Genomic DNA, 11947 nt, shown 5'->3' with positions numbered 1-11947 from the left:
ATAAGTTTATAGTTGAAAAAGAACTGCAGTTGGAGAAAGCGATTGAGATCGCCAGGGCAGTCGAAGAAACAGCAGGGAGACGTAAGGAGCTTACTGGGGCCCAGAGTTCGGCAGAAATACAAGCAGTGGGTTACCATGCAAGAAGAGAGAGGCGGTCTGCTGACACGAGAGAAGGGAGAGGGAACAGAAAAGAACCCCTAAAGTGTCACAGGTGCACCAGCACGAAACACCTGGCGTTTGACAGGGAGTGCCCAGCCAGAGACAAGGAGTGCTCCATTTGCAAATGCATTGGCCATTTCTCCATCATGTGTAGGTGGAGGAACAAGAAAGTTTCCAGCTTAAATGCAGATCGCAATCCGGAGAAAGAGTCATCCTCCGACGATGAAGGGAGACCCACTGTCATCATGGTTAACAGCACAAGAGCGAGGAGAGAGAAGCCTCACTGCGTGATCAAAATTGATGGAATGGAAACTAGGGTCATGGCGGACTCAGGGTCCGATCTAACGATCCTTCCCCTTCGCACATATAAGGACATGGTGAGAAAGGAAAAGGTGCAAGTGCTCACAACGAAGCACAAACCCACTGTGTTTGGAGGAGCGTCAGTTGATCTACTAGGATACATCAACGCCAAAGTCGAATTTAAAGGAAGGGAAACCACGACCAGGGTCTACTTCAGTCATGAAGGCCCAGCAGTGCTAGGGTGGGACGACCAGGACAAGCTGAAAATCAGATTGGATCCCAGCACTGAAGAACAAGTCCTGTCAGTCAGGGCGACGAGAGGACCCGTGGTCAAAAGCGACTACCCAACTCTGTTCTCAGAGGAGCCGGGACACATCAAGGGATTCCTCCACAAGATAATACTCAAAAGGAATGCTGTCCCTTTAAAGCCCCGAGTGAGGCCAGTACCAGCCACGGCAAGGGATACCCTTAGAAGTCAGCTGGAGAAGATGAAAATGGAGGGCGTCATAGAAGAAATCGAATCATCTGAATGGCTGAGCCCCGTCGTGCTCATAAAGAAACCCCAATCACAAGAACTCAGGGTATGCATAGACTTACGCAGCTTAAACCTGGAAGTCGTCACTGATAACTACCCCCTTCCAAGCATAAATGAATTCATTCTGCTAATGAAAGAAGCCAAGATATTCTCGAAACTGGACATGAGGAATGCATATCATCAAATACAGCTACATGACGAATCGAAACCCCTCACAGCATTCATCACTCCATTTGGCACATACCAATTTACCAAAATGCCATTCGGGTTGTCATCGGCAGCGTCGGCGTTCCAACGCATGATGGACGTCTTGCTGAAGAAAGTCAAAAACGTAGTGTACTTCGAGGACGACATCCTCGTGTATGCGGAGGATGAACAGACGCACGATGCCACGCTGAGAATTGTCTTAAACAAACTACAAGAGGCAGGGGTGCGGTTGCGCTATGAGAAATGTCTGCTCAGAGTACAAGAAGTTGAATACTTAGGATATAAGATTTCAGAAAAAGGGATCAGTCCCAAACAGAATCTAATGCAAGCAATCATTAAAGCACCGGAACCAGTCTGCAAAGAGGAAGTGAGGTCCTTTCTGGGACTGGCTGAGTACTATGCAAAGTTCATACCAAAGTTTTCAGAAACCACGGCACCCCTTAGAGAAGTTCTCAAAAAGGGCTCGGAATTTGTGCGGCAAGAACCCCAGAAGACAGCAATGGTGAAGATAAAGCAACACATCGTAGAAGCACCAATGCTCCAACCATTCAATCCCGAGTGGGAAACAGTTGTCACCACCGACGCCAGTGCCTATGGACTGGGAGCAGTGCTAACACAAAGGAAAGGCGACACCGAACATGTGGTGGCCTTTGCATCGAAAGCATTATCAGAGGCGGAACAGAACTATTCCACCATCGAAAAAGAAATGTTGGCCTGCGCATGGGCAGTGGAACATTTCAGAACATATGTATGGGGCACCAAATTCAAGTTGGTGACGGATCATAAGCCCCTAATCCACATGCTTAGCCCGGGAGGCACAAAAGTATCCACGCCAAGATTGGCACGCATCGCAGCTAAGCTGCAAGAGTACACGTTCGAGATCCAGCATATTTCAGGCTGGAAAAATTCACAAGCCGACTGCATGTCGAGACTGCCGGAGGATAAGGATAAAGCCACCACTTTTCTCTGTGGAGAATGCATAGTGGCATCGATTATGGACGTGAGAGCGCCAGAGTACCTGGAACTCAGCGAGAGACACTGGGAAGAGGAGGATGGAAAAGACCCCACCATGGCCATGATCCGCAAATGGACGAAGGAAGGTTGGCCAAGTGAAAAGGCGTTACCTGAGGGCATGAGACCCTACTGGAAGGTGTCGGACGAACTATCGGAAACGGAGGAAATACTCCTGAAGTCAGACCAGATTATTCCTCCCACAGGAATGAGAAGAATCATCCTAGGTAGAGCCCACTCGGGCCACCTGGGAAACACCATGACCCGTCGCAGAGTGAGAGAGGCCTACTGGTGGCCATCCATGGATCAGGAAATTCGATCCATGATAGAACGTTGCCATGAATGCCTCAACAGCGACAAGAGACTCAAGGTTCGCCAATCACCCCTTATACCCACAGAAATTCCAGAAGCGGTGTGGTCAAAGGTCGGCATTGACTTCATAGGGCCCTTGGAAGCTATGGCACCTGAACACCGGTACGGTGTAGTACTGGTTGACTACCTATCCAAGTGGGTGGAGGCCGCGTTCGTCCCGAACATAACCACGGCAACCGTTATAGAAGTACTCACAGAAATTTTTCAGAGGGAAGGTCTTCCAAAGGAAGTAGTCACCGACAATGGGGTGCAACTAGTCTCGAAAGACATGGAGGAGTTTTTAAAAAGAAACCACATAAAACAAAAGAAAGCGGCCCTATATCACCCACAAGCAAATGGGCTTGTCGAAAGGGCCAACAGGTTCATAAAGGGCGCCATCCAATTGGCGACAGCTTCGGGCATGGACCCGCTCAAAATTACCAAGGAGGCCATAGCAGCCCACAGACTCACACCCAATGGGATCACCCAAATATCCCCGTTCAAAATGTTGAGAGGGAGGAGTGCAGCATCCACGCTGATCCCACCATGGTTGTCGAAAATACGAGAGGATGAAGCGGTGGACATGGCAGAAGTAGTCTGGAGAATTGAAAGCGATAAGGCTCGCATGAAATCATGGAGTGATCGAAGAAGAAGGACCAAGCAGATGGCAGACATCGGAGAGGGAGACTTGGTTAAAATCCAGTTACCAAAGAAGGATCAAAGCACAGGGTCTCGGTTTAGCAGACCCATCAGAGTGACTCACAAAGGGACAAACCACATCCGCACGGAAGACGGGCGAGCGTGGAATTTAGAAAGGGTAGCATTGTACCAAAAGAATCGAGGAAGAGCTAAGACCCCAGAGAGACCTCCAGCGGAACCCGAAAGGGACTTTGGAGCAGGTGAGGAAAGAGAACCAGAAGGAGGCGACAGAGAGAGGGGTGAAACAGAAGTCGAACTGGAACCATCGGGTGAAGAACCTGATCAGGAGCAATGAGAGAATTTCACCCGGACTGTTGATCGTCCCAGAAGGGAACACAGAAGACCGGTGAGATATAATGACTATGTTATACAATGAGTTTGATGCGTGTTTGAAAAGGGGAGATGTGTAGAGACACCGCGAGAGCCCGCGCTCTCGCAAGATCTCGCGGCCCGGCGATGCTCCGCCCCGCGCCCTTCGCGCGGATTATCGAACGAGCGGACGACGGAGAAGGCGCGTCCTGCACAGCCCTCCTGCTACGGGGCCCGCTCCTTACGAGGCCGGGACTTTAATTAACAGAAGCTTTCTCTCTGCCAACCCAGGCCCGTTGGCCTTTATCAGTAATGCACGCACGTTGTGTGTATACTGCGCGAATCTGGTTGAGTTATTAAATACATCGTAAACAGATCAGAGGCTCCTGTCTTCATTGGGAGAAATTTACTACAGGATGATAGGGAAGGGGACGGGAGTGAATAGGGAGGAAGAGAATGCACATACTGAATTTGGGGACATCCAAATAACGGATGTTGAATGGAAGGACAGGAGGAGCGAAATGAGGAGGCCACAAAATATGGGTTTGAAGAGTGCGGCTGCAGGGATGAAAGGGATATGGGCCTACCGCGTGCACCAGCCTCGAGGCAAGGGTCTAACAGATGGGGAAGAGCAACACAGAGTGCTCAGTTTACCACCATGGATAAAGAAATGGCCTGACTTGCCGAAAGGGCAACCCACTAGCAGGGCAAGTGGTGATAAGGAGACACATGACAACATTTTAGAAGGTGTGAGCTGAAAGCAGGCAAGTTAAGACAAGCTAAGAGAATGTGACAATGGGATGTGCTGGAAAGGATAAGGAATAGGTTAGTAAGAAGAGAAAAGGGCATTCCAAGAGAAAAGAGGTATTGGGGACGTTGGAGGGTGGATGTGATTAGTCCGCCATGGTTGGCGAAGAAAATTGAGTTGAGGAGGGTGTTGGTGGGTCATTTTGTGCAATGGACAACTGCATGAAAAACAAGGACATCTAATAGAGGGAGAGATCACACATTTTGGAAAGAAGGTGGCCATGTGGCGCAAGAGTCCGTGAATAAACAGCCAGCCTGTAACACTCCCATTTTGGCAGGAATGGATGGGAGGGACAGGAAAAAAGAAAGGTTTAATGATGTAGGAGGGAGTATGAAAACGATAAATAGTCGTGGCACAGAAAGGGGGAGAGGGAATGGAGCAAAAAGAAAGAGAATTGTGAATGGGAAAGGCAAGAATGTTGGCGCAGTTCTTGGGACGTGTTTCAGAAAGAGAAGATCCAAGAAGTGATTCGGGCTTAAACAAATACATATTAGGTGGAACAGGGAAAGGAACATGCATGATGGATGTAAGCAATGAAGATAGAGTCTTCATAAAGGAAAGAAAAAAGGAAATAACATAAAAAAGGAAGTGGACATTGACAGGGTAGACACAGAAAAAATAAATGGGGACAATGTAAAAGTGTCCAGGAAGAAAAACATGGTTTGCGGGCCAGCTGGTGATGCAGACATAGAAAAGAATGTCAGGAATGCAAGGCTACCATATATGGGGATGGCAAAACGAAGGGGGGTCACACCTCACGTTGGCTACGAAAGAGAGGATTTGGAAAGGTAAATTTGTGGATATGTTTAAATTATTGTGGAGGACGGTGAGATGTAAATAAGGTTCAAAGGACGGAGAATGGGAATTGGCAAGGAGGCCTACAGTGCCTATGACCATTGAAAATAAGACGTCAGTCTTTCTCATATCCACTAACATATACTGCAAGAGGTTCCCAGAGCAGAGCGTGTCTCTTTTCAAATACATTGACATAATCAGGAAGGCGCAAATTCATTTTGGGGATTTGCATGTCTGGGACATGACAAGGAGTTTAGGTCACAGATGTTGGATGATGACGGAGAAGACTGGAGCGACATAGATGCTGAATGGTGGCTTTAGTGGGTGACCCCTACAAGGCAAGAAGCAGGTATGCATGGCATGTGGCTAGTGGGCTGCCGGTGCCGTTCATGTCCCATCCAAAGAGGGAGGGGGGTCAGGGAGGAGGGTAAGAATGTGAGGCGCAAGATGGCCATACAACAGGGGCACATGTACCTGGGTGGCATGAAAATATAAGCATGAATTCATAAGACGCACAGGGCGGCATCCTCTCGCACAATGCTCGGGGGTGAAGGGAGAGGCAGAGGGACTGGAGGTAGCAGGGGGTCTTTGGGAAAAGGCACATACTCCAGTTAACATACTCAAATTGTCAGAACGGTCCAAATAATACCCAGATAGGGAGGCGGCCCATTTATAGGATGATGGCATTCGGAATGGTTTTAGAATTCCTTACAATGGCACAAAGGGACGGAGATGGGCAGATAATTTGAAATCAATTAAGGATCACACATCATTGGTAGAAATAAAATTGAAGAAAGAGCTGCTGGAAGAAACATATCTGAGGCAGTCGTAAATATACATCTGTCAAACTTGATCATATCCCTGATGGGCATTGGCCTCCAGAAAGAGAAAGGTGAGTTCAAGCTGCTACACCACCTATCATGGCCAGAGAGGGGGTGCAATAACAATTACCTAGACCCGGCAGGATGTACAGTGAATTATTCCAATGTGAATGACTCTATTGCCCTGATTTAAGCTTATGGGACAGGGGCTCAGATGGCCACATGTGACATTAAATCAACATTTCATCCAGATGATTTCCAATTATTGAGTATTCCCTGTAATGCACACATACATTGGCAAGGCATTGTCGATGGTCTACTCAAGAGCATGTGCTCTCTTACAGTGTTTAAGGATCTTTCTTGAATGGGCTGCGATGGGTTTGAGGCAAAAGAAACACTATTTGAACAACTTCTTGTTGGTGGGAAAATGCACGGAGTAATGTGCACAACTACTGCCAGAATTTTAATACTAGCAAAAGAATTGGGCATTCACCTGGTACCTGAAAAGATGAAGGTGCCAGCTTTGTTCCTGACTTTGTTAGGGATTGAACTTGATCTGCAAATTATGGAATCCACATTGCCACTGGAGAAGATTCAAAAATTGGGAAAAAATGCATGAAGTTGCATCAATAGAGAAGCTCATGGTGAGAATGATACAGCAGTTGTTGGGACAGTTACATTTTTCGTGTAGGGTAGTAGCAATGGGAGGGGATTTTTGAAGACAAATGGCATTGGCTCTATTGGGAGCAAAAACGCCCTACCATAGGATTAGGGTGACAGCTAGAATAAAAAGGAACTTAGATATGTGCAGGTCTTTCTGTCAGGATATAATGGGATATCAATGTGGATGGATGAACATTTGCTGCAGTGGAATGTGGAGATATTTTCAGATGCAGCAAGGGCAAAAGGTTTGGGGATTTTTGGGAAGGCAAGTGCTGCACAGCTGAGTGGCCGACAGAATGGCAGCAGAGATGTGTGGATATTTACAGATGTTAATGTCACTGTGGACGGTCCAACTACGTTAGCTTTAAGCCCCACTTGTTAGACAATCCTGGCTATACCTCTGCTCCTACACCCTTCGCTCTTTCTCCAAACTAAAACTACACGTCCACACATTTCACATTTCAAGAGGAAGAACCCTTTCCTCTGTGGCCCCTCCCTCTTGAATGCTCTCCCTGACCATCGAAGACTAGAACCAAAAACTCACCCCTTCAAGAAATGCTTAAAATAATGGTATCTTCTCAAATGGCTACATGATTAACTGACCCATCTCCTGACGCTCTCAATCACACCTGCTTTCTACACTAAACAGACCGTCTCCAAACACAACTCTCCTCACCCCTACTTCTAGTCCTCTCTAGCCCTCCCTTTGCCCCCCACACCCTTCTGCCTCTAATACCTGCCCATAGTCACCCGTCATCCACCCACACCTTCACTCCTAAGACCTTTTTGATTGATTGATTGATTATTTATAACGCGCTTAATACCCAGAGGTTTCTAAGCACGGACCTGGGGATCGAACATGTGTTGCTCTGCGTCGTCTTGCTTCCAAGGCGAGCGCGTTGCCCCTGAGCTATCCTCCTGAGACAAATACTGTCTCTGACTCCACCACTGTCATGCACCAGCCCTGGAGAATTGCTAGTCGTTGGAGATACTACTAAGATGGCGGCCTGTTCCATTCTATCGGTCTAGTTTATTCCAACATGGCCGAAATCTTCTATAACTAGCGGCCCGTAGCAACGCTCTGCGCGTTGTATCGTTTCCGTTACGTGCCCAGCAAGTCGCTCTCAGCGTCTAGCTTTTTCAACAGTGCCTTGCGTTCAAAGTCTTTACTTTACCTACCTTTCCTTTCCCTACACAGGAGGTTATTTCAGGTTTTCAGGTAAGGTGATTAGGGTCTTATCTTCTGTCCTTTCTTGCACAACGCACTCTACCCCGCGTTTTCCATGTAAGTATTTTTCCTGACTTTTTCACTCAGCCGGCGCCTCAGCGTTTGTATCTTCGCTGTTAGCGTTCTCGACTGACCATACTTTCCTGTCCTTTTCCTTACCCCTTCCTTTCCTCCCTCCTTTCTTCCGTTCGTAACGCCTCTTCGGTGTTCCGACGGGCCGAGACCTCCCTCCTATCACAACTCAGCCGATACTACAGTTGAGCAAGGTGTGGACATTTACACTACGTGTCCGGAGCTCTGCGACTACCGGAATCAAGATCTCCATGTAATTACCGGACATCAGTATTCCACGGACACCTGAATACTGATCGGGTTTTTTGCCAGGAGGCTTTTTCCCCATTCTTTAGGGCGTGCTCCTCGGGTATTCCCTTGGTCTGTTATCAGCCAGATCACGGAGGCTACCGAGGGAGCGCGTCCTGACCTTCGACTAAAGAAAAAGGAGAAGAAACCCACCGAAGGAGAAAGGGAGAAGAAGAAGAAGGCTGTAGTAAGGACGGAAGAAGTACCGGAGAAGAAAGGTGAGGAGGAGTTGGGGAAGGCTGAGACGATACGTGACAGTATACAACGCCCAGAAGACACAATGGCGTCACCAGAACAAATTCAAGATATGTGTAATGCCATTCAGAGCCTCAGAGTCGATATGCAATCACTGCACGCCGAGAACCTTCTTTTACGGCAACAAGCAGACACTAGGGAAGCTGGTAGAGATGATTTACCTCCGATGCCATTTACATTTGGTAAATACGATGGAAACCCTAGGTATATCAAAGAATTCCTCGATGCTTGTACAGTCTATTTTTCCTTCCGACTTCGGGCATTCGAGTCTGGAAGGGCCAGAGTTGGGTTCCTCATAGCCAACTTGACAGGAAGCGCCCTAGCATGGGCTACCCCTATGGTAACCAACCAAGACCCTTTGGTTAACGATTATGCCCAGTTTGTACAAGGTTTCAAGAACCGGTTTGAGCGTTCCGAAGTACAGTATTCCAAATATGATGCTTATCTGGATGTCAGACAAGGAAACCAAGATTTACAGGGTTATGTTGCACAATTCCAAACACTGGCGGTATCAGCTGGATGGCCGGATACGGCACAACAAACTATTTTCCGGAGAGGGCTAAATGAGGAACTGAAGGACGAACTGGCTAGAGCAGTACGTCCCAACACCTTTCAAGAGCTGGTTACGCTAGTACTACAGATCGACTACCGTCTACAGGAAAGACGGGCAGAGAAGAGTAGAGGAAGAAGATCAGTGCCACGTTACAGCCCGCCTTCAGGAAGGAGGGAAAGACCTATGTCAGAAGAACCTATGCAAATAGGGGCAACCAGGGGACCGCTAACCAAGGCTGAAAGGAGAAGAAGGCAGGAACTCAACCTTTGCATGTACTGTGGTTCATCCACTCACATGCTTAAGGATTGTCCAGATACCCCCTCTAAGAGACAGGGAAACGCCAGACCCCGGGTTTTTGCAAGGGAAGCCATGGGGACCACTGTACAAACCCTTGCAACCTCACAAGACCCATTAATGAAGGAATAGAGGACAATCGTCTGATGGTATTCCAGTTGTCCATTTTCTACAGTCTGAAACAGAACCTATCGGTCTTGGCAATGCTTGACTGCGGAGCAGCAGGAAACTTTATAGACGTAACATGGGCTCAGGAAAATCAGATTCCACTGAGGAGGAAGGACAGACCGATACCGGTCGAGGGTGTAGATGGCCGTCCACTTTTATCTGGACTCATTACCATGGAGACGGAACCTATAACAGTAAGGATGGATCATCATGTCGAAACCCTCACATTTGATGTCATCAGAGCAGCTCATTTTCCGTTGATATTAGGTGTTTCATGGTTAAGAAGACACAACCCCAAGATTGACTGGACTAATAACAAATTAAGCTTCGACTCCGAATACTGCCGGGAACACTGCATGAATGCTATGGAATCCCAGAAGGAGATACATTCCAGTCTCCCTACAACTCAGTGCAATCTCTCAATATCCGCTATACCTAGACAGTATCTGGCTTTCGCTAAAGTGTTTGAAGACATTAATCCCAGACTCCTCCCACCTCACCGCCACGAGGACTGCAACATAGATCTAAAGGAAGAGACCTCCTTACCCTTTGGTCGAATGTATCCACTATCCTTGTCTGAAAAGGAAGCATTGAAGAGGTACCTCAACTCCAACTTAATGAATGGGCTTATCCGATCATCAAAGTCCTCAGGAGGGGCATCATTGTTCTTCATATCAAAGAAGGACTCCGAAGAGTTACGCCCCTGTATCGATTACAGGGGCTTGAACAGCATTACCATCCGAGACAGGTACCCAATGCCTCTTATCAGAGACATACTGGAAGCGGTCAGAGATTCAAAAGTATTCACCAAGCTAGATCTCCGTGGTGCATATCATCTGCTAAGAATAAAGAAAGGAGACGAGTGGAAGACCGCTTTCAGGACGCCGCTGGGGTTGTTTGAGTACTGTGTTATGCCATTCGGACTGGTAAACGCCCCAGCGGTATTTCAGAGATTTGTAGATAAGATCTTTGCCGATATGTTATACATATCGGTAGTCGTATATCTGGATGACATTCTTATTTTCTCTCCGTCCTTGGAGCAACACCGGCTACATGTGTGCGAAGTACTTCGTAGGTTATTGGAAAACCAACTTTTCGCCAAGCCAGAGAAGTGCCTCTTTGAGACCACAGAAGTACCTTACCTGGGATTCATATTATCGGAGAAGGGCATCCGCATGGACCCCAAGAAGGTGTTGGCCATAGACAGATGGCCAGAGCCCTCGTCTGTCAAGGAGATTCAACGTTTCCTAGGTCTGGCAAACTTTTACCGCCGGTTTATACCCAACTTCTCTGATCTGGTATTACCCATCACAGCACTTCTCAAAAAGGATATAGTATTCCAGTGGGGTTCGGCGGCTCAAGCAGCATTCAAGACACTAAAGAGACGATTCATCACTGCCCCGGTTTTAGTTCAGCCCGAGCAGAATAAACCATTTATTTTGGAGACCGATGCCTCGGGAGGTGCTTTAGGGGCAGTCTTGTTACAAGAAGGAAGCAATGGAGAAGAACACCCTGTCGCCTATTACTCTCGCACCCTAACTGGAAGCGAAAGAAACTACTCAGTTCTGGAGAGAGAATTATTAGCAATGCGGGCAGCCTGTCAGGAATGGAGACATTTGCTCCAGGGAGCCTCTCACCAATTTGTGATTCGTACTGATCATAGGAATCTCAAGGTTCTCCAACAAATGGAATGCAGGAATTCCAGGCATGCCCGTTGGGCCTATTATTTTTCAAGCTTTGATTTCCTGATCACCTACATACCAGGATCCCAGAACAGTGTGGCAGACGCGTTATCCCGAAGTTGGTTAGAGGAAGATCTATCGGAGGTTAAAAAGGAGAAGATTCTGCTTGAGAACCACTTTCATACCATTGCTAACCTATTCCTTGAGAAAGTTCAAGGTGACCTCAAGGATTATGATCAGGAAGAGAAACAGTCATACAGATTGCAGGAACGCGAAGGATTGTGGTTTCATCATTCAGCATTGTTCTTACCCACCACTGATCTTCGCAGACAGGCCATCAGCTTCTGCCACGATCTACCCTTGGCTGGACATAAGGGGGAGAAGGCAACGTTCGAGTTGGTGTCCCGGAGTTTCTGGTGGCCGTCGATGCGAAGAGACATCACCTCTTATGTGTCGACTTGTCCCATCTGTGCCATCAATAAGACCCCTCGTCACAGACCACTCGGACTCCTACATCAAGCCAAGACTCCCACACGCCCCTGGGAGGACCTCTCATTGGACTTCATAGTAGAACTTCCAGTTTCCCAGGAAAAGAAGGTGATTCTAGTGACGATTGATTCTTTCACCAAGTTAGCTCATTTCGTAGCTCTCGCAGGAATTCCTTCAGCCTCAGAGACCGCTACAGTCTTCCTTCGCGAGATAGTAAGGTTACACGGTTTACCACGGTCCATAATTTCGGACAGAGGAAC

The sequence above is a fragment of the Ambystoma mexicanum genome, chromosome 1p (genome assembly GCF_040938575.1).
Source record: "Ambystoma mexicanum isolate Mex_15411 chromosome 1p, UKY_AmexF1_1, whole genome shotgun sequence".
In the NCBI taxonomy this organism is placed as follows: domain Eukaryota; kingdom Metazoa; phylum Chordata; class Amphibia; order Caudata; family Ambystomatidae; genus Ambystoma; species Ambystoma mexicanum.
This window is presented reverse-complemented; position numbering follows the sequence as displayed.